This window comes from Aquarana catesbeiana, linkage group LG08 (genome assembly GCF_042186555.1).
Source record: "Aquarana catesbeiana isolate 2022-GZ linkage group LG08, ASM4218655v1, whole genome shotgun sequence".
NCBI classification, from domain to species: domain Eukaryota; kingdom Metazoa; phylum Chordata; class Amphibia; order Anura; family Ranidae; genus Aquarana; species Aquarana catesbeiana.
This window is the reverse complement of record NC_133331.1, coordinates 93,105,607-93,114,140: the sequence shown is the minus strand read 5'-3', so window position 1 is coordinate 93,114,140 and position 8,534 is coordinate 93,105,607. Positions and strand designations below refer to the sequence as shown.

Sequence of the window (8,534 nt, the reverse complement as noted above, 5' to 3'; positions counted from 1 at the left end):
TCCTCTCCATATACCTCCCTCCTCAAAGGTGATCCTGCACTCGCTCTGCTTCCTTCACTGTTAAGGGAAGAGCCTGTTGCTGGGTTACTAGTATTGTAATTAGGCGGGGTGGGACTCAGGGAGGGGGTATTGTCAGTCTCGTCAGTGGTGGGAGTAGACACAGCCCTCTCAACTGCATGCATATGCGAGACAGAGAGCAGCATGGAGGGTAAGTCACCAGCGTGCAGTGGTGTTCTGCTGTCTGTAGATTATAGTGGACCAGTGAAAATGGATGAGGATGATTTTGGGTGGGGATGAGAGTTGCATTGTGGAGAGGCTCTTTACAATGTAACCCAAAATTATCCTCATCCATTTTCACAATGTAACTCTCAGTGGCGGCCCATTCTTTAGGGGCCTGACCCCCCTATCCATGCGCCCGGCCCCCTAATCTACATGCAGGGTGCCAGACGCATGGATTCCAATGGGGGATTTTGAAGTGTAGTGGGATGCCCTTTTGTCCAGATTCTGGTGCAGGTCCCTTTAACTCAACTCCCCACAATCCTCTGAGCTCCTGGACATGCCCGGGGGATATAAAAGCCAGCTCCACCCAGCTTCCTGTGCTCAGAGAGATCCTGCCTGATGGGACAGCAGTGACTGGGCAAGTGAGCTGTTCCCAGGTGCTGGGTCCTCCCCTGTTAAGTCTGGTGTGCGGGCCACCAGCAGTGAGCATAAGAGCACGCAGTATCTTTCCAAGCCCCAGTCACTGTAGAGGACTCTGTTACAGTCCATTGGTGGAAGCTGTCCATGAAGTGAGTTGGCCCTATCTCCAGCCACCAGAACCCCCTGACCAAAGCAAGTAGAAAGCAGTGCCAGCATGAAGTTTGTGTCAGCAGGAGGTCCACTCAGCTCATAGTCTGTGGAATGAACGATTACAATGTTGGAACACGTGAGATTCTTAAGTTTTCATTTCTATCTGTAGATTGGACTCAGAACACGCTGCTGCCACCTTGTGGTCATTAGTTGAAAGACAGTGAAATTGTTATATCCTCTTTCTTTACGGTTCATATTAATGTTAATGTTCGGAGATTGCACATCACCACTGGTCTGATTATTTGGCTGTGACCGTTACACTACAGAAGCACGTGATTAGAGCCAGAGGCTCTAATAGGCTTCAAAATAGGGTGAGCTCGGGGTGCAGAGCACTGCATCCGAAGCCCACCCTGGTGTGGGACAATAGCGAATGAATATTCGCTATTGTAACACTGATTGTCCTCCCAGCCAATCAGGAAGTGGGATGTGAGACCCATTTCCCGACTGCCCAAAAGGAGAAGCGATCCTATTGGCCGAGGAGGGAGGAGACGCATAGCATAGGAAAGAGAGACTGACCCACCAGCCGCCAAGTCTGAGCCTCAGGCCCCTCCATGCAGAGTGCTGTCAGCTCCTCCTGTGGGAAGAGAGGAGCACACGCCGAACGCCCTTGTGACACCTTGGACACCTCATCGATCCACACTGACATCGATCCCCACCTGATGCGGACCTCATCTGGCATCCCTGGGCATGGAGCCTGCACTTTATCTCCAACACAGGGTAGGAGAGCCAGGGTAGGGGGTGGTGACTGGCGGGTGGTGGTTTGCTGGAGCAATGGGGGGGTCAGGTCCATCTCCTGCCCCCCCTACAGATAGAGCACCAGTCGCAACTGAACTCAATTATCCTCATCCCCACCCAGAATCATCCATCCCTCTCCACAATGTATCCCTATCCCCGCCCTGAATCATCCATCCCTCTCCTGGAAAGGGATGTGGATAATTCAGGGTGAGTATGGGGATACATTGGGATAAGAGTGTTAAAATAAAAGTGGGTGCACCAAAGGACTCGGTGGGATGGCCAGTGGGCGGATTTGGTGGGATGGCCAGTGGGTGGGCCCTGGTTAATATTGGCCCGGGGCCCAGGCCTGAAGCGGTGTAAGGGGGCCCCAAAATTTCTGATGGCTGCGCTGCATGGAGTGCCCACCTGAGCCATGTTGGCTAAAAAGTTGAAGTTGTGAAGTTCGGGGTGATCCACCCTGAAGAGCGACCTGTGATCTTCAGCAGGTTGTTGCTTCCCAAGTGATGACGAAAGTTTTTCTATGTCCCTGGCTGTCATGTGGACAGACTGAGAATACCTTTGCAAGGGGACCTATGTCCTGAAGTGTGTTCCCTTGTACCTGAAATGTGTCTCCTTGTACCCGGAGTTGTCCCTGAAGAAGGGAGACTGCTGGGAAATAAAATCCACCCAGAGTGAAATTGGTGGGCTGTGACACATCATGGACACTGGGTGTATAGTCAGTTAGACTAGGCTGTAATAGAGGAATACATTCACATCATTTATGTGAATAATGGACTAAAGCATATATCTGAACTGTTTCTAGAGTTGTCACCAGGTGGTGTGAGCAGTGCTGACCTGAGTGAACGTTGTTCATATTATGTGTCAAGTGCAAGTTTGCTGATTAACGGAAAGGAGGTGGCAGGATGGGGCTGTCAGGACCTGGGCTTGAACCTGGGACCTCCCCTGTGTCCAAGGTTGACTCTTCCCACTGAGCTATCTGGGATGCTGGACAATCCTACGTAATCCATTGGACAGCCCTGCCTTGTGTCTTGATTGCTGTTGAACTTTGAACTCCTTGCTCCTCCCATGAACTTCCGATATAAGCCTTGTCTCAGCACTTCCTCTTTGCCAGGTTATTGTGCCTTCTCAGCCAGTGCCTTGCTCTTGCCTCTGTATTTTGCTACCACTTGTGATTGACCCTTGGCTTGTTTCTTGACTACTCTACTGCCTGATCCCAACCTGCAACTACTCGTTACCGACCTTTTGGCTTGTTTACTGACCACGCTGCTGTTTGATCCTTATCTGCTCATCCGCTACTGGACCCCCGGCTTGCTCACACCCTTGTGGGGCAAACCTGAGGACTGCGACCTGGTATTAACATGCAGCTAAATCCATCTTCACCATCAGGAGCTCTGGTGAATACTGGTTAGTACTTCGACTCCGCACCTCAGGTGAGCCTGTGTCCTTGGCTAAGGAGAGACAGGGATCTAACCTGTAATCAACACTAACCCTCTATATTAACTAACTAACTCTCTATATTATCTGTGTGTGTGTGTGTGTGTGTGTGTGTGTGTGTGTGTGTGTGTGTATATAGATAGTAAGGAAGTAAGGTTGCTACCTATGCTGACCTTTAAAATTGTACATAAATATTTTTGATACTTTATTGTCGGTCAGTGGTAGTCCTGCAAATGCTATAGCAACTGGTCTTCAAGCTTAACACCTGATCGTGACAGAATAACCTGGCCAAAAAACATGGAGGCTGCTATAGCAAATGCTGTGGCTCCTTTCAGGCAGCAAATTGCGGAGCTGCAGGAGTTTGGTGTCACCTACCAAGAAAAATTTGCCGGACTGGAAAGTGTGGTGAAATGACAACACAAAGAGATCCGTGCTCTGCAAGAACAATTGCTGGACCTATGTTGCTAACGCACATATGCCTCACCCACCCAAGTTTAATGGAAATCACCGCCATTACAGAGGTTTTTTTTAACCAGTGTCGCATATATTTCCAAATGCGACCCGCTGCATTAACTTTTGAAAAACAGAAGGTAATGTTCGGTATCAACCCCCTGACTGGGGAAGCTCTAGCCTAGACCTCCCCTTATATAGAACAAGACAGTGTCGCGCTGAATAATTTCCAGACTTTTGAGGCTGCGATGAATCAGGTTTTTGATGATCCCAACCGCTGTGCTACTGCTGAAGCAAAGTTGCATAGTTTACGGCAGGTTAAATGTTCTGTTGCTGAGTACACAGCTGAATTCAGATGTTGGATCACAGCAGCGCAGTACCGCCAAGGGCTTTCTGAACAGGTAAGCTAGCTGAACCTATGCAGGTTGATGCAATTAAGAGATCCATTTCTACTCAGGAGAAAGAGAGAAGACGTTCAGAAAACCTATGTTTATATTGTGGGGACTCTGGGCATTATGCAGTTAACTGTCCTAACAAGATTAGAAGAACAATTGCAGTGACTGATGTGATCATGCCTGAACAAATAAACTCTATTACCCAGTAGATCTCCCCATTGAATCATGAAGAGAATAAAGTCAATTCAGTCAATTCTGGACTATCTCATTTTATCATTCCTATTAAACTAATCTCTGATGGTAATGAAATTCCTTGCTCTGCTATGCTGGACTCTGGGCTGGGGGGAACTTTATGGACATAGAATTTGCCCACAGCAATAATATCCAAACAAGAAATATGTCTGCTCCTATCGATATGGAGACGATCGATGGTTCACCCTTAACTTCAGGAACTGTTACCGAAGAAACAGTCCCTTTGTTACTGCAATTTGAGTCTAACCATCATGAGACCATCAGTTTTCAGCTGATTACGTCACCCAAATTTCCTGTCATCCTGGGCACTTCTTGGTTTTCCACCCATAATCCCTCTATCAACTGGGAAGCACGGATTATAAACGTTACATCCCCCCCATTGTGAGGAATTCAAACAAGTTCTATGCGGGTCAAGGAATCACAGGTAGATGTTGTTACTATGCAGTCATGTGACAACCTGTATCCACAATATCATGAGTTCCAGGTTGTCTGTGATAAGAAGAATGCCAATCAGTTACTTCTTCATCGCCCATATGATTGTCCCATTGAACTGCTCCCAGGGGCTGAAATACCTTTTGGTCATCTTTTCAATCTTTCAGAACCTGAATTAAAGGTTCTCAGGGAATGGATTGATGAGAATTTAGAGAAGGGCTTCATTAGACCCTCAACGTCTCCTGCAGGGGCAGCCCTGTTCTTTGTTGCAAAGAAAGATTCCACCTTGCGTCCATGCATTGACTACCGGGACCTGAAAAAAAATCACTATTAAAAACCGCTATCCACTTCCTTTTAATCTCTGAAATTTTGGAAAGACTCCACTCTGTCAAAGTTTTCACAAAACTAGACTTCCAGGGGCATATGATCTCATCCGCATGCGTCAAGGAGACGAATGGAAAACCGCCTTTAGAACCAGATATGGCCATTTTGAGTCCCTGGCCTTTTGGCCTCTGCAACGCCCCTGCCACTTTCCAACACTTCACCAATGATTAAGGCAGTCTCCTCTATCTAAATAGATAAATAAAGATAGGGGCGGGTACCATCATCCTTGTATTAACAATGATAAAGTATACATTTTTTTCAGCTATCGCACCTTTCCAGTGCCTCCCGTGTCCACCGTAGGGGGATTACCCAAAATTTGGGTGCCTCATATATTGCCGCCCGTGACCCTCATTGGGTTTCCATCAGTAAGCCAAGCTCACCTGTAACAAACTTACTCCAAGTATTGATGTATTCAATGTGTAATTATTGCATTTCTTTTCCCCCTCCCTTTAATATTTTGTGACCAAATTAATCATCAATGATAACTTCATCAATGATGCTTTTTGAGACCTATTGGACCAGTTTGCGATTGCTTAACTGGATGATATTTTCATCTTTTCGAATAACCTGAAGGAACATCGCAAACATGTTTGCACTGTCTTTGAAAGGCTAAGGAAGAACCAACTTCATATTAAATTGGAGAAATGTGAGTTTTTTTCCTCATTAATGTACACACAGCACCCCATATTGACAGAAAAACACAGAATTGTTGACATTTTTGCAGATTTATTAAAAAAGAAAAACTGAAATATCACATGGTCCTAAGTATTCAGACCCTTTGATCAGTATTTAGTAGAAGCACCCTTTTGATCTAATACAGCCCTGAGTGTTTTTGGGAAAGATGCAACAAGTTTTTTACACCTGGATTTGGGGATCCTCTGCCATTCCTCCTTGCAGATCCTCTCCAGTTCTGTCAGTTTGGATGGTAAACGTTGGTGGACAGCCATTTTTAGGTCTCTCCAGAGATCCTCAATTGGGTTTAAGTCAGGGCTCTGGCTGGGCCATTCAAGAACACTCACAGAGTTGTTGTGAAGCCACTCCTTCATCATTTTAGTTGTGTGCTTCAGGTCATTGTCTTGTTGGAAGGTAAACCTTCGGCCCAGTCTGATGTCCTGAGCACTCTGGAGAAGGTTTTCGTCCAGGATATCCCTGTACTTGGCTGCATTCATCTTTCCCTCGATTGCAACCAGTCGTCCTGTCCCTGCAGCTGAAAAACATCCCCCAAGGCATGATGCTGCCAACACCATGCTTCACTGTTGGGACTGTATTGGACAGGTGATGAGCAGTGCCTGGTTTGCTCCACACATACCGCTTAGAATTAAGGCCAAAAAATAGGATTTTTTATAACAGCTTACCTGTAAAATCCTTTTCTTGGAGTACATCATAGGACACAGAGCTGCAAGTAATTACTTATTGGGTTATAGCCTACCTTCAGGTGTTGACACTAGCAATCAATAAAGGAAGTTGACTCCCCTATATAACCCCTCCTCCTTCCAGGAGTCCTCAGTTTTTGTAGCCAAGCAATATAGTTATACTCCATAAGACAGAAGGGAGGGACCTCTGTGTCCTATGATGTACTCCAAGAAAAGGATTTTACAGGTAAGCTGTTATAAAAAATCCTATTTTCTTTATCGTACATCATAGGACACAGAGCCTCAAGTAATTACTTACTGGGATGTTCCAAAGCAATACCACTTGAGGGGAGGGAGACACAGCCCATAAGGCACCCGCAGACCTGAGGATTTATACTGCTGCCTGCAGCATACAGTGCCCAAAGGCGACATCCTCATTCTTTCTTACATCCACTTGATAAAAATTTGTGAATGTATGGACCAAAGACCAAGTTGCGGCCTTGCAGATCTGAGTAAAGGAGGCCTGGTCACGCACTGCCCAAGAAACACTAACCGCTTTGGTAGAGTGCGCCTTAACCTGAATAGGGGAATCTTACCCCTTAAATCATAAGTTTTTAAATTATAACTTGCCAAATCCACTTAGCAATAGTGGATTTTGACGCTGCCTGTCCTTTGACCCTCTGGCAGAATAAATAAGACATCAGTCTTACGAATCCGAGCAGTCTTCTTTAAATACATTTTCACTGCTCTTACTATATCAAGACATGTAGTGACTTATCTTCCCTGAAACATGATCTTGGGGAAAATTATGGCAGGACAATGTCTTCATTCCGATGAAGGTCTGAAATCACTTTTGGCAAAAAGCCTGGACGAGGGCATAACACCACCCTGTCCTTGTAAATATTCTTTTTTTTTTTTTTTGTGCACCGGTTCTGGAGGTACTGCAATACCAGGTCGATGCGTGGAGTGGACAGAGCAAGCTCTTCTTCCATCTCCCTGTTCTAAAAATCCATTTAATATATGGTCCCCAAATAGGGGACGTATCAGATATTAAACTGATAAGAACAGATACTACACTTGATCTTAGCCAAAAGGCAGAGAAGCGATTGTATGTAAATATTCAAATATGGCTCCTTACAAGAAAGAGCAGGCAAATCTGATACCCTCCTACCTGAAGATAGCAATAAAAAATATCAGCTTCCTAGTCAGGAGGACCAGTGAAATATGCTGTAAAGGTTCAAAATGGCTGTTTGTAACACTGACAAACTAAATTCAAGTCCCAAGGGCTTTAAGGGTGATTAAACTGGCGGATTCCCCGCAAGAAAAAAACCCCGGACTAGAGCATGCATAGCAAGCGGTCTTTGATATAAAACCGATAAGGCTGAGACCTGGCCCTTAATAGTACTTAAGGCCAACTTCATCCATACGTCCAATATTAGAAAGGCAAGAATTCTGCCTATAATATATCTCCGAGGGTGCCAACTCTTGGTTTTACACCAGGTAACATAAGTTTTCCAAACTCTATAATATAGCTCGTGATAACTGACCTGGAAAATCCACGTTTCAGAATGTGGGTTTCACTAGCCAAGCCGTTAAATTAAGCATTCGTAAAGTAGGATGGAATATCGTCCCCCGTGAGAGCAGGTCTGGCCCTTGTAACCCCTCCTGGGAGAGGCCAAGGACCCTCCACTGCCATCTCTATGACTCCTGCATACCATGACCTTCTGGACCCTGCTGGAGCTACCAGAATTACCGTCTTTCTTTCAAGTTTGAATCTGCAAGGAAGTCGAGGTAGCAACTGAATCGGGGGAATGCATAGATCAGTGAAAACTGAGCCCACAGGGTTACCAGCGCATATGTTTTGTATGCGAGTGGATCCCTTGTCCTGGATACGAAGTTGTTTAACTTCATGTTGACCACTCGTTTTCACATTAGGGGGAAAGAAACACCCCCTCCACTTGCTGAGACGTGCTGTTTTAAGCACTTTTAAACAGGCATTTACACTTTTTAAAAAAAAAACTCCCTCTAGAGGAGTACATAAGGCATTACAATATATCTTAAAGAAAAGTCATAGGCAGACTTTGCAGTTCCTATGCTTTTCTCTTACATTTTCCTCACTGCAGGATACTGCTGTAAACAGACAGATCCAAACTTCAACCATCACGGCGGGCAGCGTGGTTAAACCTTCAAAGACTGGGGCCCATTTTATAGGGGTTCCACTCCTTTGGGCCATATATAGCACCCCTCAGGA

At 45.7% G+C, this 8,534-nt stretch overlaps 1 non-coding gene across 1 annotated transcript; it reads right to left on the bottom strand.

Annotated features, from left to right (window-relative positions):
* Nucleotides 1-7,199: 7,199 nt before the first annotated feature.
* On the bottom strand, nucleotides 7,200-7,390 carry LOC141107031 (U2 spliceosomal RNA). The gene has a single exon (XR_012235781.1). It is a non-coding gene; the product is annotated as a U2 spliceosomal RNA (small nuclear RNA).
* Nucleotides 7,391-8,534: the final 1,144 nt, after the last annotated feature.